The sequence below is a fragment of the Triticum aestivum genome, chromosome 2A, assembly GCF_018294505.1.
Source record: "Triticum aestivum cultivar Chinese Spring chromosome 2A, IWGSC CS RefSeq v2.1, whole genome shotgun sequence".
Lineage (NCBI taxonomy): Eukaryota > Viridiplantae > Streptophyta > Magnoliopsida > Poales > Poaceae > Triticum > Triticum aestivum.
The window spans coordinates 535361443-535374513 of NC_057797.1; positions in this window are offsets into that span (position 1 = coordinate 535361443).

A 13071-nucleotide genomic window follows, 5' to 3' on the forward strand; every position below is an offset into this window, starting at 1 on the left:
ATTTCCCAATACCCACATGTTATCAAGTCCTAACCATGCAGTGTTTGAGGGTTGAAACTAATGCATAAAAACTAGGTATGAAAGGGATATGATCAAAGTGTGAACTTGCCTTATACTGTTGATGAAGGTGATTCGCACTCATAACTCCTCATAGTAATACTCGTCACACTCTGGTCAATCTATCGTAAGCAGGAAATAGTAACCACACATAAGCAATCACTCAAAAGATCGGGAAGAACGAAGAAAACAATTCGGAAAACATCAAAACCAAGCAAATAACTCTTGCAACATAAAACAATTTCTAACAGTACCAAAATTATGTGTATTTGGCCTTATCATAAAGTTTAGGTCAAGAGCTTTGATTTGCAAAAAGAATCAACTAAATCGGAGTTATAAAACTCAAGTTATGATCAAACAAAGTTCAAATACAAATCTGTTTGAATTCAAATTTTAAAACTTTCAAAAACATGTTTAAGTTATTTTAATGGATAGAGGGGATCATAACGAAGAAGTGGGCGTTGGTTTCGTTGGATTTGGACTAAAAAGTAAAAAGTTGTGAGAGTTTAAGGATCGGGGACTAAACTGTAAATAAAACATTCACAAATAGGTCCCTGGCCGAAATTAAAAAGAAAAAGGAAAAGACTAAATAACGAACGTTCGTTACTGAACGCTAACGAACTAATTTGTTTGCTGTGAAAGTATAAACAGCGAACGTTCACTGATTGGGACTAACTAAAAAGAAAACCCGATCTAAAAGGAAAAAAGCGGTTTGGTCTTTTGCGGTTTTTACCGTTCGGGCGGTTTTCAGCGAAATACCGGCGGCGACGGCGATGAACTCCGGTGGTGGCGGGATGGGGCGATGCGGCACGGGGCGGCGCTGTGAGCGGCGGGGTGGAGTGCGGCGGCGCGGCGCGGCTTGGGAGCGGGGCGGCGCGGCTACGCGGGCGGCGGTGGAGCAAGCGGTGGTGGCGGCAATCTGCGGCGGCGGATACGGCAGAGGGCGGCGGCGAGATGCGGGGAGGCGAGGCAAGGCGTAAGGTGGCGGCGGACGAGGTCTAGGGGGGGCCCGGGTGCGGCTTAAATAGAGAAGGGCGGCGAACCTCGGGAGGAGGAGTCCCGGGCGCTCACTGCGGCGCGGCGGCTCTCCGAGCGGAGTCCCGCACGGGGACGACGGGCGAGGCGGCGTTGGCTGGGTCGTGGCCTGGCCGACCCAGTCGGTGAAGAGAGTTTTTTTAACCATTTTTTTCACAGACAACAAAAATAATAAAAACAAAATAAATTAAAATATTATATAGGCTTATAATATATCAAAATTTCAGAAAAAGATTTCCTACAAGCTAAACATTTTTGTAAAGTCGAATAAAATCCACATAAATTCAAATAAAGCAAAGAGTGCTACTGGTTCAATAAAACCCAATAAAAATCATTTTAAAAATACCAAAATAAATTCAAATTTGTTTCTCTCCAATTTTCTAATGTAGGGAATCATTTTACCCTAATTTCCATATATTTTATTTTTGGAGAAAAATAATTTGAATAAAACCCAAATAACTCCAAATTGAAAACAATATCAAAAGGACTTTAAATTTGATTCTTTGAAACTCCCAACTCATATTTCGTAGTTTTTGAAGAAGTCATTTTATCTTCTCTCATGAAAATCATTAAGTTGCTTAGAGTTTCTGAATTTGAAATATTTCCAAATAAAATTCAAATATTTTCAAAACCCTTTTCATTTATTTAGATGGAAGAAGTCATGTCATCTTCTCTCTAGGGTTTTGTATTTGAAAAGAATTTGAATTTACGGAGATCATAAATGCAAAATTGAAAGTTTGGGAAAGTCCTTTTATTCCCTCTCATTTAACTTTCCAAAAGTTTCGAATTTCACTCAATTTCTCACAAACAACCACACCACAATCAATCAAATCTATTTATTTAATATAACATTCCAAAATTTAGAATTTTGGGATGTTACAAACCTACCACCCTTAAAATGAATCTCGTCCTAGAGATTCGGAGAGGCTAGAAAGAAATAGCTTAGGTTCGGGGGTCTTCTCGAAATCCATCGATCATCACAGAGGGTCTGGGGTGCTACCACCCGTATAAACACTGTTACGATCCCACAATACTCATATACTCCATCCTTATTCTTGACGGGGTCGGTCTTCTCAGATCTTCAGGATAATTCCTTCTATGGGCTCTTCCGGTAGTGGCATAACCTTTTTCCTCAATTCTTGTGTCCTTTCATCTTGGTAAGGTTCTTCCGAGACTGGGTTTTTCTTAGCTGACGGGTCTGGTGCCAATATTAAACAACTATTGATATCTCATGGTGGTCATCAAACAATTTGACTGGGTCCCTGTAGTAAAACGGGTCTGGGCTTGAACCTCACCGTATGACCTACAGTTGGCAACAGCTGCCTTGTACAAGGGAAAAATTGGCATACCCTTCTAAGGTTCAAACAAGGTTTTGATCATCGTCGCTCTACTATGGGTAAGTCACTCAGATTTACCATCCCATATAGCAAGGCGAATAATAAGAGTAAGTCGGTATGGTGATCAATCCATCCTGCACCCAAATCATTACCTTGTATATGGTTTAGCGAATCTCGCATTCTAACACTCGGTCATCCTCACAAGCATTGCAGAATTTATCTTGTCAACGAACCAAGTTCGTATAAATCCATTGATTCTGCAAGCCAAACAAACATCTATCGTTTCTTCACAACTCTCAGGTTTTGCGTAAACTCCTATAAGATTGTCTATTGATAAAATCGTAACTTCTTCCAGGGTTTTTCCTTCAGCAAGAGTGTGCTTGCTTCTTGGAAGATCCTGGGGCCTGTGGGTTATGGCCCATCTCATCACTTATAAACCTTGATCTCATCCTCTAGGCAACTGATCATTATTCCGACATCCAGCTTCCTAGCATACTTAAAATCCATCCAATTGTACTGTCTCTCTTCCTTCTATTGGCACCAAACTAAGACGTGATTTCTCAGACTCATCATCACTACAACAAAAATGCTACGTATAGTCGCTTTTTCTGAGACGCTATTTGTATTCGTCTCTATGCGCATGAACACTAGCGGGCTAAGGACGCTTCTTAAGACGCTTACATAACACCAGAAACTTTTCTTATAATTAGTAATTTCGAAAATAAGTATGTAATTTTAATTAACTTAGAGACGATGTGTGAGATGCTTTAATACGAGATTCTTTTCTTATCTTGGCTTATGAGAATTTTGAATAATAATAAAAAATCAGATAGCTATAAAAATTAGTTGTGCTAAAATTCAAACATGACCGAAGTAACCACACCAAAGAATGAATCAAGAGGCATTTTTGTAAATCTTTGTCTAGCTGCCTCCTCCTCCAAGAAAGGAAGTCGTGCCTCTCGCCGGCGCCGACGCGGATCCACCTCGTCTCCGGTGGCCCTAGGGCCATGGAGGCACGGTGGATCCTGGCAAGGGCCGACGGGAGGGCTCCATTTTTAGTCATTTTTTACAATCTTGCTATGGTTTGTGTCCTGCTCAGGAAGGTGAGACGGCGGCTGCTCCCTGAAGATGGAATAAAGGCCTCCCTGCCTAGCCCCCGTTCCGGCGATGCATCTAGTATCGTTGGTGGGCGTGTGGAGGTGTGTCTCTGGCAGATCTATCTTTGGTGGATTTGCTCAGATCTCGTCGTTGTTCGTCTATGTTCGTGTGTCTTCGGTTTGGATCCTTCCGATCTACATTATTTTTCATCGGCGGCGGTTGCTATTCTGGGGTGCTGGTCCTATGGGGCCTTAGCACGACGACTTCCCAAATGTCTACTATAACAAGTTGTGCCCAACTCTGCCGATGGAGGGGCGATGACGGCGGCGCACCTTTGGTTCCCAAAAAAGGCATTTTTGTATTTGATTGTAACCTTAATAATACCCTCTATAATAGTATTACCTTTGTAATATTCTACTGTCAAGACAGAAAACCTTAATTATCCCTGAACTTATGCAACTCCCCTTGGAAAAGGAAGAGGGGGGGAGGGGGGTCAGTTCTTTTTTTTGGAACACAGTACAGACGCAAGCGCTCATATAAACGCGCGTACACTCACCCTATAAACGCACACTCGCACACCCTACCCCTATGAGCACCTCCGAGAGACTGGGCCGCCTCGTAGTCGACGGGAGCGTCTCCTTCCACTAAAAGTGTATCGCCGGAATTCCTGAAATAAATCCAAGATAAATGCAAGCACCAGGATTTGAACCCCTGGGGGTTGGGGATATCACTGCCCACCTAACCATCTCAACCAGAGGTTGGTTCACGGGGGGCTCGGTTCTATCTCGTAGATACGCTAGGGTTAGAGTTTCACTATGGCACGTCGTTGATAGAGCCTTTCCATCTCGACGTGGACGCGATGGTGTCAATGCCTTGATGACGTACATTCCTGTTGCCTCTTCGGCCTATGAGTTTCCTTTTATTTTTACTACCGCGTCACGCTCATAGGTCGAGGACACAACTTTTATTTTTTTGAGTTGCACTCCGCCCCTTTGATCTATGATTGCACGAGCTTTATATATTTTTATTAAACTATGTGCATATTACAAGAAATCGCTCCTTCGCACGCTCGATCAGACAACGCCCGAAGCGCCCTGTTCTTTTCATGTTTCCTTTTGTGCACGAGCCCACCATGTGAATGCAATTTGATCCAACAAAAAGAAATAGCCCAAAAATAATATTTGCACTTTTTTTAAAAAACAAATACTACAGTAATATTTATCCATACATGATAGTACATGGTTGATTGCTGCAAACAAAATTATTTTTCTCCTAGTAATCAGATTCGGGGCTCTCAATCTATTTTTTTACCGCCTAAACTTCCCGCGTCTCTTGAATTTTTCCAGATATTTCTTTCCCCACGATGCCATCTGCCCACCTCCCCATTCTTCAACCTCCCCGATCCAATCTGCGCCGACTTCAAGCCAACCCCGCGCACCGCTCGATCTCCCACCCACACGGCGGCAGCCTCATCCCGAAGCATCGCCCTCTGCCGCTAGTTCCGCCCGACGCCGACTCCCGTTCTCCTCCCTCGCAGCGCCGGTAGTTGGAGGCTTGGAGCCCCGCCTGTGTTCGTCGTCCTCACCAACAGGAAGCCGTGCTCGCTCCGACGTCGTCCTCACTGACACCAAGCCACATCCACGTGGGTCTCATCTCTCACCCGAAGCACTGCGGCGAATTCCGTCGCTACACCGCCTCGCAAGCATCGCCCGCCTCCAGCTAGCATCTTCAGCCTCCGCCATGTAAGCAGGTGATCCCTTGTCCCATATCCCCTACAGTTTTACCATTAACATTAAATCAATCATAGTGGCCTCCTTCGTTTATATACATCTCAAGTCTCTATCCTCTTCTACCTCCGTCTCCTTACTTCCTTCATGTAGACAATGCACTCTAAGTGTTTGGTGAATTGTTTTCTTGCCTAGATATCAATTCTGACAGATTTCCTCAAAAGTATGTTAGCAACTGTTTGGTCCAATCAAATTTTTATATGGTGAAACTCAAATTTTTATATGGTGAAACTCAAAAGCAGTACAAGTCATTCTTAGATAGGCAGGCCAAATCAACCTCACATTCCATTTACCCTGGAGCATAAAACGTGATAGTGCTATGTCACTTTGCACGCCATGGTAACTTCGGTTGTACTGGCCGCAACTGCAGCTAGCAGGATACAGGGCTTCTCACAATCAACTAACTATAATTTGCCTTTATTAAGCAAACTGGGTAGTCTGATAACTCCTACTATATCTTTGTAGATAGATGGCAGCTCTAACCTGTAAACAGCAATCCGAACCAGATCTCTTCTTTCTCTTGAGATATGAACATCCATCACTGATGAATTGTTGTGTTTGTGTTATTGTATATAGCCTCCAGGGGTCTTGGAAATATGTGACCACTGTCATGAGGTACTGATGGCAGCCGAATTTCCATCCATTGCTCCAGATAAGCACCCTTGTGTCCAAAATCAGATCTCACCCAAAATGATGGAGAGCTACCTACTAGTGAGTAGTAATACTTAGCTATCGTTGTGATTATGTGAACCAAATAAAAGATCTGCCTTTTCAGGTATAGCTGAGATATTCATTGACAAATCAAAGTGAACTTGACAGATTAGCGTATATTTGGCATGCAAATGCAAAGGTGTGCGATAGCTATGCGCTATATATATACTGCACGATAAATCATTCTGCCTTTTCTACGAATGCAAAAATCTGAGTAACTGAGCCATGCATTTTTCACTATGGTGTAAAAAGTATGCCATGTTAATTTGCACTAAACAAAAAAATTGTATAGGAACCATGACTTAGTTTCAACTTTCAAGAGATAATCATAAATTTTAATGTGTTAATTTCAATATTTTCCTCTATTACTGCAATTCTGTTCTCATCAACTAACATAATGCATGATACCTTTTTCTTATCTTTGATGTAATAGTCATAGTTACAGAACAGAACATTGCTTACAATTCATTTTTGTTTCTTTCCAAAGTAATTGATATGCTGGGCAACTGATTTACGAAGCAGCATTGATAGGACAAGGTGATATATTAGTAGATTTAGCTCTCTGCATAGAAGGCGATCTATTTGTGCCATATCCCTTTAATATGTATGCAGTTTTTCTTATAGTCTCTATTATGTACCTATCGGATCTTGCATGGTTCAGTTGTTTATTAGATAATGCAGTGCAATGCATGACCTTGCCATACATTTCTGTGCACATGTTACAGGTCATTAGCTTGTTGATTAACATATGATTCTAACATTGTTTTGGCAAAAATATTATGTCGAGGGAACCTCGGTGGCTTCGAAGGTTGAACATCTCAGTGCAGGCTGCTGAAAGTGTACCACTAGATGAAGAAAATTTACAAGGCCCTCCAAAGATTGATGATTTATTTCCAAAAAAGCCTCCGAAATCTACTAGCCAAACTAAAATAAATTTTATGCTCAAACTTTCTTCAAACACATATGTAATGTGATATATATGGTCCATTTATAAGCCAATGTGATATTCTTGCATGCAGGGTGAGTGGAGATGTGTTACAGGTTATAGGGAAATTCTGAGTTAAAACTTTATCGGAATTATGCAGGGGTAACAAATTATGGAGATTGATGGAAATTTTCTTCCAAATGGATGGTCGACTGCCATTTAAATTTTTCTCTGTTATCTTTCTTTTTCAGGGCAGCTGAAGATTTAGAAAAGGAGTGCATAGAAGGAGCCAGGAGCAACTACAGAAGAATTAGTCTTTAGATGAACAAATATTTTGAATTATGTATATATTTTAGCTTCATAGGAAAACTTTGTTCTAGTTTGCAGGATCTTTTCATAATTATTTGTATCTTTCAATTGAATGTCTGATTTGATTTAGTTATGAACTCAAGGTGTTTGTTCCTACTAATTAGTCCACTTCCTACTAATTAGTCTGCTGCCTATTTGTACCAAGCATGCTAATTGTGCAAAGGGGATTCTTGTGAAAGCAATTGGTGATATGGGTGAATGCCTTTATATAATGATATTTATTGATCATTCTGCACATGAATTTGTGGTGCGATAAAGTAAGTGAATTTAAATGATGAATGGCACATTTGAAATAAATCAAATAATGTTTAATGTAAAATATTTCATGGTTACAAAGAAGCATACATATATTTAGAGACGAACATGACGTATCTACACAACGTGTATAAGAATGGGCCCATGAAAAATGAAGGTCACGTGATAGAGCGCATCTAAGATAACATCTCAACATACCTAGAGACGATTTTGAACGTCTCAATATAGCGTCTCATGCCATGTAGACACGCTTAGCGAGCATGTCTACATGTTTTGAGACGGTCCGTGAGAAGACGCTCCAAAGACGCTTTACTAAGTCGACTCTACGGTTGCCTAGAGATGAAATAGCACGTCTCTAGCTATGAAAGTACACGTCTTTACAGGCAGATTTTCTTGTAGTGCATTGAGTTGCAATTGCTCCATATTTCCAACATCGTACCTCCTTTATATCCAATAGTACTTCATCCCTTCATACTTCTTGGGGTATCCAACATATCGAGATAAAACTCGTACTTACTTTGTCCAAAGTCCCCTCCGTGGAACATCATTATCCCTTCCAGGGGTGAAGTGTCCTCATAGGGTACTACCACCCTTAAAATGCACAGATTCATCCATGGACCATAGTTCTCATATCCTCGAAAATAGTCAAAACTTTCTTCATAGAGTAACAACTCATAAAATCCAAATCAGTACCCACGATACTAACTTTATTGATCCTCAAATTATTACAATCTCCTGCACTTCCATTACATGCCTCAACTCAACACCTCAATATAAAAGAATTGTTCCCACTATTACTACTATATTTCTTTTGTTGCAAACTCAACTATTTAGCACAAGTCTCCTTCTCCTTGGGGCATTCTCTGGCATAGTGCCTTGCTCCATTACAACAAAAACATATTACTTTTGACAAGTCTCGAGGTTTCCTTGTGATCATATAGCCTCCTTGGGTCCTCGGCTTCCTTTTTGGGCAACTGCTGAAGTAGTGCCCTGACACCTTGCACCTAAAACAGGTGATATGACTTCGGTCCTTCCTGGAATCCAATCTATTTATCTTCCTGTACTTTTCCATTCCAATCAGGGCTTCTATTTCCTGTGGGTCATACTCTACTTCCTCTGTCGGGAATTCTACTAGATCTCCATTTAGACAATTCTAGGAGATGTGTCCTTCTTATCCACATGAATAGCACGACTTGGTGCAGGGTTTAATTGGGTCTGCTTTGGGTGTGTCCTCCACCTCTTCCTTCATCACGGGTTCTTCTAAAATTTCCATGAGGGCTCCTTTCATTGCTTCTTTCTTCTGCTGGATGGTTCTTTGAACCACGGGGTAGATGTGACACTGAGCATGGTAGTGGGTAGTCCCTTCACACAAGAAACAAGTAATCTGCCTAGTTGGGAATTCTTCAGCTGGGTGACTTTCTTCACAATTAGGGCATTCATCCTTGTGTTCCTTATGGTTGTGTCCTATTTCTCCATAGAGCTTTCATGCACAAGGTTTCTTCATATCACTTACATCAGGCTTCAATTTCTGGGACACAAACCAAGACTTTGGCAAAGTCAACTTAAATTCTTTCCAAGTGGTTACTCATTGCCATCCATTCATGGTTTGGTACATCCTCCACCAAGTAGCAGTACCTGTTTCAAAGCACGGAAGAGCATCTGGGTCATATCCTTTTCGGCTATAGAGTTATTCTCCATGTGATCCTCCATGTTCTGAATCCATCGGTTTGTCTCCAATTGACTCATCGGTCCAGAAAATATAAGCTCATCTCCATTTGTCCTCTATTGGGTCCATGGGTTTGGGGTGAGATAAGAGAGATAGAGAGGGATACACACAATGCAAACAATAGTTTTGAAAAGATAGATTTTATTTGTGGCTGTCAGAAAACATCAAACAAATGACAGCTCACAATCGTCGCATCTAATGTAGGTATATAACAGGGGTTTGGTCTTCTAAAGGTCGGTAAGTCTTCAACGTCGCCAAACTCTTCAAGTCTTGTGCATGTCTCCGATGGCTTCTTCCGATCATGCTTGTCCTTCTCAAGTTCCTCTACCAGATCTCTGTTGACGCGAAGTCTCTAGTGACATCCTTTAATATTTCTGGAGTTGCGTTCCAAAGTTTTGGGTTTCAAATTCCTTGTCATGAACCAGGGTCCTACTGTCCTTCAGTTCCTCACGAATCTCCGGTATCTCGAGGTTTTGCTCCTCCAGCTTGGCTACTTTCAGCTTCTGGGTCTTGAGTTCTTCACGAAATGCTTCCTTGTCTAATATGACTTCCTAGAGGTACACCCTAAACTTCTTGATGTAATACTCCAGATCCTGGTGATACACCAGCTAAGGTCAAACTTCATCTTTTGCTGATAGGTGCTCCATTAGCCTTCTACAATCCAATCCTTCCGAAGAAATGCATGCTTACTCAGCACGATGACAACTAGCATAGGCGGGTGATAACATCATGGATAGCCATGTCTATGCCCATGTCTCTGCCATGAGCTATTAGTCCATAGTTGATATCTCCTGCCTTAGTGTTTTCTTGACAAAACGTTGACTTTTAACGCTCCCTGTTCCGGTCTTTCTCCGACACACCTTAATCTCGAGTATTGACAACTTCAATAGTCTGATAAGTTCCATAGGGGTAGCCTTCCTAGGTCATACCAATCTAGAAATTCTTCAGAGCCTTCAAATTTTCCTAGTCTTGGAGTCTTCAACTGTCGTAGTTTCATTATTATAATGCTTGGTAAAATCCTCTTCATTATGAAGTGGTCTTAGTTGTCCGATATTTGTCCTTCTTGGAGTGGTCTCATCAGTCGAATCTTCGTGTGGTCAAAAGGAGAAAGGGGTATAGTCTAACTAAAAGGAATATTTGATAAAACTCAAAAAAGAAGAGAGGTAGAAGATCATTTTGAAAATAACGTTTTAGAGAAAATCTTTCCTATGGGCTTGCTAGTTTCTAGGGGTCACGTCCTACAGTCAATATGTGCTCTGATACCATCTTGTAGCGACCCGACCTCAGACGGTCAAGCCTTTGTGCTTAAGTGTCATCCCTGGATCGGTATGCTGACACACATAGTACTCGAGGATTTATAACAAAGGTAAATCACATGTATAAAGTAACGTAAATACTATTACCTCAATCCAAATAGCGGAAGTAACAACAAGGTTGTGGATTCCCATCAACACCAACGGCAAAGTTGAGTGTAGAAATCGTAACCCTAACATATCACTTACTCGTCGTAAGAATCCTGCAACATGAGACGTTGCAGCCACAAAGGGTCACTACATTGAATGTACTGGCAAATTCACACCATAGGATAATGATGAATAATAACTATCACTACATGCATATATGGCTGGTGGAGGCTCAACGGTTATAATGTTTTTGCAAAAAGCCAATTTTTCTCTACTGCAAAGGAATATATTTTATTTAACTACAAAGTTGGTTTGATAAATATTGAGAAGGTTCCTCCAACTCAATCCCAAAATAATAATCATTAACCCAATCAAATTAATTTAAATAAAGTGTTGAGATCAACATGATAATTCAAGAACCAGATACTCAAGATGTTCATAACCGGGGACACGGCTAACCATGATTAGTTTATACACTCTACAGAGGTTTGCGCACTTTTCCCCACAAGACTCGATCTCCTCTGTTGGATTTCTCGCACTACAGGGTGTTTGAGAAATGGATGACCGAGACGCAGTCTTTCAGAAACATTAACTCTTTACTCTGGGTGGACTATTACACCTACTTTCCCCTACATCTGCTAGCCCACCACTGAAAGAGGTCACACAACATACTCAACTATGCCAGAGCCCATAATGGCTTGTGGCCGCACACGGAAGTTTCTAGCATGAATAATCTTATGATCCCTTTGAGCCTGGGTGGCATTCCATAGGGTGATCACACGGGTCCTTCGAGATCCCCTTGGGCAAGCACTGGGTTCTCCAGGTGCCCGGGCAAACCACTGGGTGCTCCAGGGTGCCCCTACCATTCCACCCAAATGTGTATTCAAGTAACCACCTTAAGTTAACCATTAAACAATAATTCTCACATCTGTCATGAATTCTCTCAAAGCCAAACCATGTCTACGAGCATAGCATAGCAGTAAGCATAACGTAGTAACACCTTGGGTTTGAATGCAAGACAATAGGTTCCTACCTCATCAACTACTTCCCAATACCCACATGTTATCAAGTCCTAACCATGCAGTGTTCGAGGGTTGAAACTAATGCATAAAACTGGGTATGAAAGGGATATGATCAAAGTGTGAACTTGCCTTGTATTGTTGATGAAGGTCATTCACACTCATAACTCCTGATTGTTCTACTCGTCACACTTCGTTCAATCTATCGTAAGCAAGAAATAGTAACCACACATAAGCAATCACTCAAAAGATCGGGAAGAACGAAGAAAACAATTTGGAAAACAACAAAACTAAGCAAATAAATCTTGCAACATAAAACAATTTCTAACAGTACCAAAATTATGTGTATTTGTCCTTATCATAAAGTTTAGGTCAAGAGCTTCGATTTGCAAAAAGAATCAACTAAATCGGAGTTATAAAACTCAAGTTATGATCAAACAAAGTTCAAATACAAATCTGTTTGAATTCAAATTTTAAAACTCTCAAAAACATGTTTAAGTTGTTTTACTGCATAGAGGGGATCATAATGAAGAAGTGGGCGTTGGTTTTGTTGGATTTGGAATAACGAGTAAAAAGTTGTGAGAGTTTAAGGATCAGGGACTAAACTATAAATAAAACATTCACAGATGGGTCCCTAACCGAAATTAAAAAGAAAAAGGAAAAGACTAAATAACGAATGTTCGTTATCGAATGCTAACAAACGAATTCGTTCGCTGCGAAAGTATAAACAACAAACGTTCACTGATTAGGACTAACTAAAAAGAAAAACCGATCTAAAAGGAAAAACCGGTTCAGGTTTTGCGGTTTTTACCATTCGGGCGGTTTTTAGCGAAAAACCGTCGGCGAGGGCGGTGAACTCCGGCAGCGGCGGGATGGGGCGATGCGGCGCGGGGCGGTGCTGTGAGCGGCGGGGCGGAGTGCGGCGGTGCGACGCGGCTTGGGAGCGGGGCAGTGCGGCTACGCGGGCGGTGGTGGAGCAAGCGGCGGTGGCGGCGATCTGCGGTGGTGGATGCGGCAGAGGGCGGCAGCGAGATGCGGGGAGGCGAGGCAAGGCATAAGGTGGCGGCGAACGGGGTCCAGGGGGGCCCGGGTGCGGCTTAAATAGAAGGGGGTGGCGAATCTCGGGAGGAGGAGTCCCGGGCGCTCACGGCGGCGCGGCGGCTCTCCGAGCGGAGTCCCGCACGGGGACGACGGGCAAGGCAGCGTTGGCTAGGCCATGGTCTGGCTTGGGAGCTGGGCCGGCCCAGTCGGCGAAGAGAGTTTTTTTAAACCATTTCTTTCACAGACAACAAAAATAATAAAAACAAAATAAATTTAAATATTATATAGGCTTATAATATGTCAAAATT